The 12996-nt window shown below is 42.8% G+C and overlaps 1 protein-coding gene across 1 annotated transcript in view; it reads left to right on the top strand.

The window, feature by feature from the left end:
- The window catches only part of SPAG16 (sperm associated antigen 16), a 587076-nt gene that overhangs the window by 80282 nt on the left and 493798 nt on the right, over window positions 1–12996 (top strand). The gene's annotated exons all lie outside the window — the stretch shown is intronic.

Below are 12996 nucleotides of genomic sequence, written 5' to 3'. Positions count from 1 at the left end.
TATATTGTGTGTTGCGAGGGCTGTAAAGAAGGCAGTATACTGTGTGTGCGATCAGCAATTGGCGGTATACCATATTTGAGAACAGTCGAGAAGGTCTTTTACTGTGTGGAGGGCCAGTACAGGGGATGTTCTACTTTTTCTACTTTTGTGGGGGCTAGGAAAGGGAAAAGTTATACTATGTATGGATAGGGAAGGCAGGGGACACATTGTCCAGGCAAGCTCTTGCTATGGGGCCCGTCATTCCTAGTTACATCCCTATGCATGTGTGCATATATATGTGTTTGCTGAATATCATACAATATAATGTATGTATTTATGTCACTGGCTTGTTACCATATGTGTTGCAGCAATGTAAGAAATGCTCTGGTTACATTGGGTAGATTTTATCGCAACTGACTTTCTCTTTAACGTAATAATAAAACTCCAGCGAGCGGTTTTAGTTTTTGTTCTTTATGCCATTTACCATTGTTAAGGTCCTGCAACCTTGAAATCTTATTTTCTGTACTTTGTTGGAAGCTCGTCCAGGCCATTGTGCTAAAAAATGTAGCAATTCAACTGTTATGCTGCAGATATACAGTATAATTACTAGAGAATGTGTTTTGTCCATTATTAATAGCATTGCCATTGCGCAGAATAATAGCATTTGCATTTGAACTGAATTGCACATTACACAACCACTTTACTGCTGCAGGGACTGCAATACATTGCTAAGTAGTGAAGGGATTCAATTAGGTCCCTTAGCTTTTTAGTAGAGCCCCACTGGCAAACACCGAATGTTTTAACAGCAATCCATCTTCCTATGGCCATTGAAACGGTGCCGGATTTTACAGAACGGATGCCAGCCACTGACCTTTCTAACTTTATATTATCATGTCAGCACTGTTCTTTATATTGGCACCGTATTAATGCAGCAGGTTAACTCCGAATTCAGGCCCCCACCCTTCGTCTTACTGAAGCTGAGAAAGCTGCATTGCACAATGTGCTGGATATCTGTAGGGCAATTCAGTCCTAAAGGGATATTGCATAGGTTCTGGGGATAATATCACTCCTTAAGGAGAGAGCGCCTTCACAGGCGTATGGAGACTTACAAAAGCCTTTTTTGCTCCACTGGGGGATTATGGGAAAAATATGCAAATCGGTTTTCCAAAATGTAAATAGGAAAACAGTGCCTCTGCTAGGTACTGTTTTCCTATTTACATCTTGAAAAACAGATTTGGATATTACATAGACATGCAAAGGTTGGCTACATGTGCTGCTAGCCATTGCAAATAAATGGACCTGGAGATGTTCTGTTATATCCTATGTGAGAATTCAGTTTTCTTTCCTGTACTACACCAGGATGAAAATAGAACTGTACGTGTCTTTATAATATATTAAAATGTTTCTTTTACTTGCAAAATGTAGATTTTTGCTTTATACTTGTCTATTATAGAGGGACATGTAAGTGAAAGCTGAGTTTCATGCAACTCAAGAAACCAGATGACTTCAGGGTTATGCTGTAAGGGTCCATTCACACGGAGGAAAATGAACATGGGAAGGATATGAAAATCTGACTTCCATGATGTAATTAGGAAGCCAGCGCCTCAAGTATGCACACCAATAGAGGGCGCTGACTGAGAATGTGCAAGTCTATCTTCCATGATGTAATTAGGAAGACAGAGTCTCAGTCAAGCAATCCAATAGAGGGCGCTCCCTTTAACATTATGCCGACCTTCTCAGAGGCCTTTGTTTGCAATGATGTTGGGATTATACCAGATACAGTCTCTCAGCCAAGGACAGCTGTTTCGTTGTACTTGCATCTCATCAGCTTGGTACAGAGAGGACTGATCTGGCAGAGGTGAGAGGCTTAGACCAGGTTGAGGGGATATCGTCACTCCATAGGGAGAGAACTACCATTTAGGTGTGTGGAGTCTTATTAAGCCACGAGCGCTCCACTTCGCTCCATCATGGAAGTCAGATTTGCATATTCTTCCCACGTTCCTTTGCACAGTGCATTGGATTAACTGCAGTGGACAAAATAGATGCAGTTTAATGGTGCACTTTAAGTTTTGAAACCTATTCAGCAAAAATATCAAAACTGCATTCATTTTTTTTTTTTCCCATTCATTTTAACTGCACTGTGTGAAGGCAAACTTTAATATAAACTTGTCTTGGGGATTCCTGTTGAACAATCCAAGGGCACCATGCAATCTAGACAGTCTGTCACTATGGAGAGCTACATTTTACTTGAAAATTAATGTCATTTTAGAGAAAACATAGGTTTTACAATGAGATGTGAATGGAAGGGGAAGTCTTTTGTGTGGCTTGTCCCTGCCCTTTATGGCTTTACACAGAGACCTGTCAGTCAGTGGGAGCAAGTTGGACAGAGGTCACACAATAGACTCTTCTCTCTGTTCCTAGCTTGTTTTTAGGTTATGTTTTTATGTTACGTTTCCCCCCCCCCACAAATATTGCTCTCTAATATGAGGGAGTCTCTCGGTATTGCGAGTTGCAGATTGAAGCTCCAGACAGTTTCCCTTTAACATCTCCTCTTCTGTGCCCAAATGTCAATGCATTGTTCATCCTGTACCCCATCACCGATGCCTAGCATGCTTTACTTTACCTACAATGAAGCTATTTTAACTTTTGAGAGGTGCGTTCTCCTATAATAGGGGTAGGCACTCCAGCTGTTATAAAACTACAACTCCCAGCATGCATACTCGCTCTGCTGTTCTTGGAACTCCCATGGAAGTGAATGGAGCGTGCTGGGAGTTGTAGTTTCTCAGCAGCTGGAGAGTCGCAGCTTGCTGACCCCTGTCCCATAACCTTCTGCTTTTCTAGCCTCTGCGGTAGAACGCATGAATATCAAGCATTAGAAATGTTTAAGTGCTTCAGGAAACATTAAGAAGTCTTAGTAAATTATACGCTGCCTGTTTTTTGTGTGTTTTTTCTTTAACCCGGCAGAGAGCAGTAAAATGCATTAGGCCAGATTTTATTTATATTGTATAAATGCGGAGCTGTGCGTGTTAAAAATGGCTATAATTAAGCTGTCAGCGTTCAAGGCAAATTCTTGTATTTCCCCAAATCATCTCTTATTCAGAATTATTTAGCAATATCTTAAGGAAAATTTACATTAGTCAGTGAAAGGAAAGATGGTTAATACTGCAGGAGACTTATTAAAAACCTTTCCTCTGCATTTTAGTTACTTTTCACTCTCCTGACTCATCTGTAAGTAATGTAGTAAGCCATTGCCCCTTCCTGTACTTCCTGTATACCACAAGGTGGCCTCATAAAGGGGTCGCTTACTGAAGGATACTTAGGCTGAGGCCCCACGTTGCGGAAACGTAGCTTCTTTTGTTGCAGATTTTGCTGCAGTTTGTTGAGCCAAACCTAGGAGTGGCTAAAAAAGTAATGGGAAATATCTAGGAAGCTCTTATACTTCTACCTTCTGTCCAATCCATTCTTGACTTTGGCTCAAAAAACCTGCAACAAAAAAAAAGCTGCATTTCTGCAACGCTGTGCTTCAGCCTTAGGGTCCAGTCACACTGAGTATTTTGGCAAGGATTGTGGAGCTGAATCAGTGTCAGAATCCACATGGAAAAAAACGCCTCCCCGTAGAGGTTTATGGGTTCCGCTAGCTTTTTTCCCCACTAGCACATTTTTTGCGCTAGCGGAAAAAAAAACCTCATTCAGGTGGATTCCACCTGCAAAAACCAACGCAGTCAATGGGAACATCCACGTGGAATTGGCAAAAGCCATGTGAAAAAGCCGCTAGAGGTTTTTCAAGTTCCATACACTGTGCTGGAGAAAAAAAAATAAAATTTCCTAATTCCTGAAGCGGATTTTTTCCTCGCCAAAAAACTCCATGTGAATGGACCTGAAGGACTAGTTCACACGGGGTTCCGCGTGAACACATTCCATCGCAGTGCACTGGCATCCTGTTGCGGCTTTCCGCTCCGGATTAGGCCCAAATGAATAGGCCTTGTCCAGAGGATGGTGTCGTGAGCCGTGGCTGACTCAGCTCCGGAACTCGCCTGAAGAAAGGGCAGCTCGCTTCTTTTTTCTGCGGGCAGGAACAAACCACTCGCGGAAAAAGGAAATGACCGGCTCCCATTGATTTCAATGGGAACCGTCTTTTTCGTCAAGATTTTGAAGCGGATACGGCCTCAAAATCTTGACCAAAAAACCCTGTGTGAACTTACCCGTTGACTCCTACTCTGACTCCTTTATGAATGGCTGCCAGTTAGGACGAAGTAAAACTCATTAAATTCATTAAAAAAGCCAGTGACTGAATTCTTATCATAGTAACTATGTAACAAGCTATGTATCTAATCTAATCCATCAAAGTAGGCCCCGATTCCATATTCCCCCGGCACCCTGAAGTGCCCACAAACCTCCTCACCGGTTCCTCTTGATCACACGGTTCCTGCCCAAAAACCAATTGGTATGTTATTTGAATAAGATTTCTGAAATTCTGTTTTTTTTTTTTTGTTTTTTTTTTTTATACATATACGATCATTCACTTGATGATCATGCAAAATCAGGTGACATTTAGAAGGGGGCAAATATATATATTTTTTAATCTTACTAGACCCTTTGTAGAAGGAGCTTCCGATAATAGCAGATTCCTCCTAATGCACTTCTAGTCTAGAGCGTTATCTTTACTGAAGGAAAGTTTTCTTTCACTAGCCAATGCCTATACCAGGGATACTGAATCAATAAATATTGTCCTTGTTTAATTAAAAGGCAGAATAATTTGTGTTTTCATCCATGCAATTAAACGCGGAGTAAATCTTGCCGTCCACATTGAGATCTTCAGGCAGTAATTTACAGTGGGCATTGATCCAGCGGGTAAGGCCATGTGATAAGGTGGCTGCAACGTCAAATATATTATTGATATTCATTGCTGAAATATTATTATGCCTCGAAGAAGGGGAAAACAAAGTTTAATCATTGGCAAGGTTAGATCTGCGGTGCTTACTATGTAACATTTACCTTTACATCCCCGTCTAGAAGTGATACAGTAATGTGCATGGATATGGTTACTCATGACTTTAATGCAATCTGTCACAGAAGAAGTCAGTCTATTCTGACAACTGTGTTTCTTTGGCACCAATTCCGTGTTTAATGTTTTTTTTCTTGGATCCATCTGTCGCATACAGTGCGCATTTATATCTCATTATCCTTAATTCATCTGCCACTTAAATTAAATTATTGCAGTGTGATACATTGATGAAAGGCACCATATGTATGCCAATATGGAAGCCTCACGATACCGCTCTTATTCATGCTGTTTGATCTTGGTGTTTGTGTATATTAAAGCAAATATATAAGTCCATTATGTACACAGAATACTGTATTCCCATTATCTACGTCAGAAGTCCATTCGTTATTGTAGTAAAACAGTATTGCATGCGCCCCAAACCATCACGGTACCATTTTACAGCTTATATATAGTATTATACTAGGCTCATACTCTGTCGCTTGGGTCCGTCGATGACTATAGAGCCTGACTACTACAACAGCTGTTACAAACGGACACCGGTGGACTCCATTGACTATAATGGAGTCCACTCGGTGTCTGCAATACAAGTTATCCATGTTTTGTTTGTTTTTAAATTAAATATCTGTGGTGGTGCCAACATGGATCAGCTAGTCAGGGGTATGTCTGGTCCCTTTACTATACATTGCAAGGTCTGGAAGCATTTGGCTGGGTGCCATTTCTACAACTCAACTCTCATTGAAGTCAGTGGGGACTGAGCTGCAATACTAGCGCTGGCGACTATATAGGGCATGGAGTTTATTACTTCCGGGCTTCTGGCTCTGTTAACCTTCATAGTACACAGTCACCTCTAAACATCTGACCCATTTGGGGGATCGACTGTTGGCGCCATACCACATTTTACCACTATTTGAATGACAATGGGGCAGGTTGTAGCTAGAAAGGGAACTTTACAGAAAAGGTGATGGTGTAAAAAGGGGCACTATATACACAGTCCGGTCATATTAATGTGACCACCACTTACTTTTGACGTCAACGTTAAATAACCAATGGCAGAAGGCGCGTGTCATCAGCCATCTGGGTGCACTCATCATTGTGGAAGGCACGATGGATCAACACAAGTATGGATCTATCCTCGTGGACCATGTTCACCCCTACATGCAAAATGTTTTTCCTCAGGATGATGGCATCTACCAGCAGGACAATGCAACGTGTCTTAAAGCTCGCGGTGTACGTGCGTGGTCCGAGGAGCACCAGGATGAGTTTACCGTACTCCCTTGGCCAGCAAATTCCCCGGACTTGAACCCAATCGAGAATCTGTGGGACCACCTCGATCAGGTTGTTGTCGCGCCATGGATGCTCAACCACGTAACCTAGCGCAGCTGGCCACGGCACTGGAGTCGGCATGGCTCAACATCCCAGTGATATCATCACAACATCCCCTCTCTTCCTGCACGTCTCGCAGCGGTCCGCTCTGCCAATGGTGGTTATTCTGGATTTTGACAGGCAGTCACATTAATATGGACTGGACTGTGTAATTGTGGCTCAAAATTCTTGCGCAAACCAGCTGGTATAGACTTAGGCTCGACAGTCTAGAGATGCACCAGATTTGTCATCCAGCGACAGCCACTGCGATAAATATGATGCATTTTGAGACCTATTTGTCATACATGTCCATATAAGATTAGAAAAGATTCTATAATGTAATAGGGTAGTTCTTTTTTCCCTTCACAAGAGAACTGTATAGACTGCACTTCTAGAATGCAAATCGCCCAGTAATAGCTATGTGAAGACATTAAGCCAGCCAGAAATACTGTGAGATCTCAATGCCGATGCCTGCCGAATTGTAAATGCAGCTGTAGTCTGATCATTCTGCAACCTAGGAACAGTAAGCAGTGCAGCGTATTTACATAGCTGCTCAGATTTTTATCTAGCTGCATTCTGATGGTATCCCTTGTAATCCTTCTCAAGCAGCACCGATAGTAACTGTGTAACAGAACGCCGGAGTTCCTAGAATTTAGCATTTCTGTCACGCTGTTGCTGACTGCCAGGACATTCTGAGCAGTGGTCCTTTCACATCAATGATTCCTTGCTTAAAATATTGTCGTGGAAATTCAATAAGTAAGGATTGCTCATTCTGTGGAGCACCTCAGCCCCTTTGACGTGTATCTGAAGTGCATTTCCTCTTTAAAGGGAACCTGTGACATTCTGTGACATTTTAAAAAGTTGCAATTCATACTGTAAATGTGCCCACACAGAAACCGTGCCCACTGTCCCGTTTTACAGATTGATGTGCAAGTTACAACTGGCTATAAAGAGATTATCCAGGATTAGAAAATATGTCTGCTCTCTTTTCAAACAGCTCCACTTCGTCTTAAAGGGGTTGTCCCAACTCGCTTGTACACCACCATGAAGGCTGTATGCTCTGTTCACTTCCTGGTTTTCTCGGTAAGTTGGTGGGCAGGGTTTCACTTGCTGTCTTGCTGGAAGATGCACAATATGAAGCTGATGTAGCAGAGCTGGATTTGATGAGAATCCCAAATTTACATGCTACAGGAACAACATACCTCCCAACCGTCCCGATTTTCGTGGGACATTCACGATTTCGGTGTTCTGTCCCGCGGTCCCGGTTGGCAGGAAGTATGTCCCGATTTCAACTCAGATCTGTGTCCGAAGATATGGAAGGGTGGAAATATAATTGTCGTGTGACTGTAGGAGGGTTATACTGTGTGGTTGCACATGAAAAATTAATGAGTGGGCAGAGTCAAAAGAAAAGTTGGTGGAGCTAAATTTGCCGCTACGCACTACATGTGCCGTACACTTTGTCCCTCTTTCGGTTCTTCAACAGTTGGGAGGTATGGGAACAAGAATCAGCTTGCAATAAACTCAGTTTTAGGTCTGTGCTTACATTTAGTAACAGACTCCCTGTCTCAGCCTTTATCAGCAAAATTCATTTAGACGACCTGATAACTGGAAGATAAACCGTGCAGAAATATAAGCTGCTCCGAGCACTCAGCTCCCCCTCCCCTCCTGGAGCAGGGAGCTATGTCACTTGTCCTGGGCGGAGACATAAGATCATCCCCAGGTCCGTGGTTATGGAAACGCAGTGTGAACAATTAAGTGAATAATCTCAGTAGCCAAACAAAGCAGTTTTGCTGAAGCATTGTATTTAGGAAAAGTCTTAAATCCACATAAGCTAGCTGTATAGATAGGATCCTTGAGATGGGACAACCCCTTTAAGTAGCGACATCATGTCCATTGGTCACAGTCAATGCTGCACCTTAGAATGGGACTGAGCTGCAGCATCGCTACCCGAGAAGAGTAAGTGCAGCTCATTTTCAAAGAATCAGCATATTTTCTAATCCTGGACAAATCCTTTAATTTCTGATGCAACTGGTTAATGTACCCCACAACAGGATACATGCTATTTTGTGAAAATGTACTAGAAAAATCTCACAAATAATATTGAATACTGTGGCACATACAGTAGTTTTGTGGGAAACTTGTAACTTGTATTTTTTTCATTTCCTACAAAACTATAGGACCACCCACTGGACTCCTAATCCCGGAATAAGCAGAGGTGTAACTCAATATATTTCTAGTTGTACTTTCTCCTTTCCATAAGGCTAGATGCCGGTCTGCTTCGTAAGCCTGACTGCATTTCCACGTGACAGATTCGCTTTAGTTTTGTATTTTAGACTGTACATTAGATATTTGGAAGCCTGAAGACATATGCACTTTAGATCTCACTTCTGCTCAGACCTTCATAGCTGACATCTCACTTCTTTAATTGACTATCCGTTGTTTGTTTACTGCAATCCCTCCCGTTGAAGGAAAATGTCATAGACCTATATGTTATATAGACATTTACACAATATATTGGAGGGATTAACTAGGACCCACCACCTATTCTGCAGTATTTCAACCTCTTTAAACAGGGCCTTTTATGTCCTCATCAATGTTCGGTTTTATATACTTCTAGAATGCAGACGGTGCACTGTCGGCTTCTCCAGTATATGCTCCGGGGCTGGAGATATTGGTGCTGTTCATTTAGTCATCACTTGATGGTAAGGAATGCCCCCTCTGACAGTACAAGGCTGTGTTAGAGTACAGTCAGGGAAGAACATTACTCACAGCCCTGCGATGATAATAGGCCCTAAGGCCTGCCTTTCTGACAGTAGGGAGATATTGGTGCCGATATTAATGGCACCAATATCTCCAGCGCCAAGGGAAATACAGAGAAAGCCGACAGTGCGCTGAATTCATTGCATTGCAGGATTTCTAGCGGTATATAAAACTGCATATTAATGAGGACATGAGAGGTTAGACTGTCTCATGTCCTCATCACCTCCTCCAACTTCAACTCTCTGCATCCTTCTACAGCTGTTGAAGCAGTTGAATTTTTTCTTTAACTGCATTGATTACTCTGGAATGGTGGGGGCTAGTTTCACCATTCAGTACATATCATTAAGCTCTCTACTGTCAAGTGGGCAGTCCTTTTCCAGAGCAGACAGACAGGGACCACCTACCTGACAATAGAGAAGATAATAGTGCTGACACTAGCAAAAAGGACTTCTCAGAAACAGTTGGAGCTAGAGATAAAAACCCAAGTGTGATGGAGTCAGTGGAGCAGCAACTATCAAAGGATGTTTAAGTTGGTGCAGCTGGTGAATGGTCCTCTTTATGATACCCTGTTTCAGAAATGGGCATTAAGGCAACCTCACCCTGGAGCAACACACCTAAAGAGCTGTCGGTGCAATTACTGATAGCTCTTAACTGTCAGAAGGGTGTCCCTGGCAGTCTAGTTGGGAATGCCCCTCCGGACAGTACTTGTCCATAGCACAGACTATGGATGAGTATAGTCGGGGAAGGAAAGGGAGCATTCCTCACCATTCAGTGTCATGGGTGCACAGTAAGGAATGCCCCTCTGACCGTACACCACTACGGACAGTAATGTCAGGAGGGGCGTTCCTCACAGCCCACCTAGCCTTTCAGGAACGCCCTTCTGACAGTGAAGAGATATCGGTAACAGCATCAATAGCTCTTGCCCCGGGGCACATAACTGGAAAGTCAACAGTTCAGCGCACTGTCTGCTTTCTAGCGGTATATAAAACCACATGTGACTGAGGACATGAAAGATCCTCTTTAACTTCTCCTCTGGCTGTTGTTAATTGAAGTCTGTCTCTAGCAGCCCAGACACTGAGATAGATTGCAGGAAGTAGGGACAGAGTTTTACTATTGTGCAAACCCTCCCACTGCAGAATGCCCAGTATTGTTCCTAATATTAAAGCTTTTCTCTTCCCCATTGAAAGCAAGCTACAGAGTTCTGATACCATCTGAAGTCACAACTATCCTCTTTTGCTTAGATATGCGGATCACGTTGTACTGACGTTACATTACTACTGTCTATAGCAACACTGTGCATGTGTATTTCCAGACTGCATGTATATGACACCTAGGATATATGGCTGCATGCAGAGCCAGAATTGATTTGAATGGGGGATAGTAAAGGGTTAACATTACAGTGGTCCGTGCGTATGCAATGCATAATGGGAATTCAGGCACAGGACCTCCCAGCACTTACAGTTCACTAATGCCAGACTTCTTACACTGCAGATGGACCCCCCAAGAATAAAGTGGATCACAAGAAGGACTGCACCAGATGTGGGCAATGTGACGAAGGGGTGGGCGGAGAGGTATAAGCCAAAAATTGACTAAGAATACAATGGGTAGCATTTAAATTATAAGTCCACACATACTTTATTTTTCAGATTTGAGTAAAATGACAGGTACGTTTTAACACTATTATTTCCTGGCATTTTTTGAGTGACATTGCGGCTTGGCTGCATTGTAATGTATGGAACAGCTTTTAACATTTTGGCTTTTAAAGGCTCATGTTTTTGTGCGTTGCAGCGACATATGTCAGGGCTCTAAACCTATAATAGTTTAGGCTCCTATAGTCCAAGCCTGTTGAGCTACAGCCAGAAAGAAGATTCAGCAAAGGTTAAGTTAAATGACGGAGAAACAATCACTTATATTTTTTGAGTTTTCTGAATTCTTTTTTAGGCGTCCACCACGTGATCTGTTGGAAAGTATTACCGAGTCTCCTTCTCCCCAGTCAGGAATGTGTTCCTGTAGTTTGTGGGTTTCACTGCAAAATGCTTTATTGCTAATAGCTTTTTGTGGAAGTTCCATTTCAATCTGGTTTGTGAATGATTGATCAAAAATCAAATCGAAACTCAACCTCGGAGGTTTTAACCCTTTAGCGGAACTAAATGGATTGAGTTGAATTCAATCCTCCTGGTTTGCATGAAGTGCGGCATATACACTCACCGGCCACTTTATTAGGTACACCATGCTAGTAACGGGTTGTACCCCCTTTTGCCTTCAGAACTGCCTCAATTCTTCATGGCATAGATTCAACAATGTGCTGGAAGCATTCCTCAGAGATTTTGTCCATATTGACATGATGGCATCAAACAGTTGCCGCAGATTTGTCGGCTGCACATCCATGATGCAAATCTCCCGTTCCACCACATCCCAAAGATGCTCTATTGGATTGAGATCTGGTGACTGTGGAGGCCATTGGAGTACAGTGAACTCATTGTCATGTTCAAGAAACCAGTCTGAGATGATTCCAGCTTTATGACATGGCGCATTATCCTGCTGAAAGTAGCCATCAGATGTTGGGTACATTGTGGTCATAAAGGGATGGACATGGTCAGCAACAATACTCAGGTAGGCTTTGGCGTTGCAATGATGCTCAATTGGTACCAAGGGGCCCAAAGAGTGCCAAGAAAATATTCCCCACACCATGACACCACCACCACCAGCCTGAACCGTTGATACAAGGCAGGATGGATCCATGCTTTCATGTTGTTGACGCCAAATTCTGACCCTACCATCCGAATGTCGCAGCAGAAATCGAGACACATCAGACCAGGCAACGTTTTTCCAATCTTCAATTGTCCAATTTCGATGAGCTTGTGCAAATTGTAGCCTCAGTTTCCTGTTCTTAGCTGAAAGGAGTGGCACCTGGTGTGGTCTTCTGCTGCTGTAGCCCATCTGCCTCAAAGTTCGACGTACTGTGCGTTCAGAGATGCTCTTCTGGCTACCTTGGTTGTAACGGGTGGCTATTTGAGTCACTGTTGCCTTTCTATCAGCTCGAACCAGTCTGGCCATTCTCCTCTGACCTCTGGCATCAACAACGCATTTCTGCCCACAGAACTGCCGCTCACTGGATGTTTTTTCTTTTTCGGACCATTCTCTGTAAACCCTAGAGATGGTTGTGCGTGAAAATCCCAGTAGATCAGCAGTTTCTGAAATACTCAGACCAGCCCTTCTGGCACCAACAACCATGCCACGTTCAAAGGCACTCAAATCACCTTTCTTCCCCATACTGATGCTCGGTTTGAACTGCAGGAGATTGTCTTGACCATGTCTACATGCCTAAATGCACTGAGTTGCCGCCATGTGATTGGCTGATTAGAAATTAAGTGTTAACGAGCAGTTGGACAGGTGTACCTAATAAAGTGGCCGGTGAGTGTAGATGTGAAAATAGCCGATGGGACTAAATTCTATTTCAGTAGAAATAGGGTACAATAGTACAATAGGGTGGTTTGTAGTCACTAGTGTGTGGTATATATTCTGTACCTTTTCGTTCACCCATTTACTAGCCATGTTATTATTGACATCCGTGTAATAATAAAGATAGGTCTCAGGGGGAACACGGTGGCTCAGTGGTTAGCATTGAAGCCTTGCAGCGCTGGAGTCCTGGGTTCGAATCCCACCAGGAACAACATCTGCAAGGAGTTTGTATGTTCTCCCCGTGTTTGCGTGGATTTCCTCCCATTCTACAAAGACATACTGATAGGAAAAAAAGTACATAGTGATCCCTATATGGGGCTCACAATGTACATTAAAAAAAAAATCTCTAAAAATATATTTTAAGATATTCTCTTACATACCTGTCATTTCTGGTAACTTTTTAGAATACACTGCTATCTGTTTGCAGT

Source organism: Leptodactylus fuscus, chromosome 8 (genome assembly GCF_031893055.1).
Source record: "Leptodactylus fuscus isolate aLepFus1 chromosome 8, aLepFus1.hap2, whole genome shotgun sequence".
Taxonomy (NCBI): Eukaryota; Metazoa; Chordata; class Amphibia; order Anura; family Leptodactylidae; genus Leptodactylus; species Leptodactylus fuscus.
This window is presented reverse-complemented; position numbering and strand designations above follow the sequence as displayed.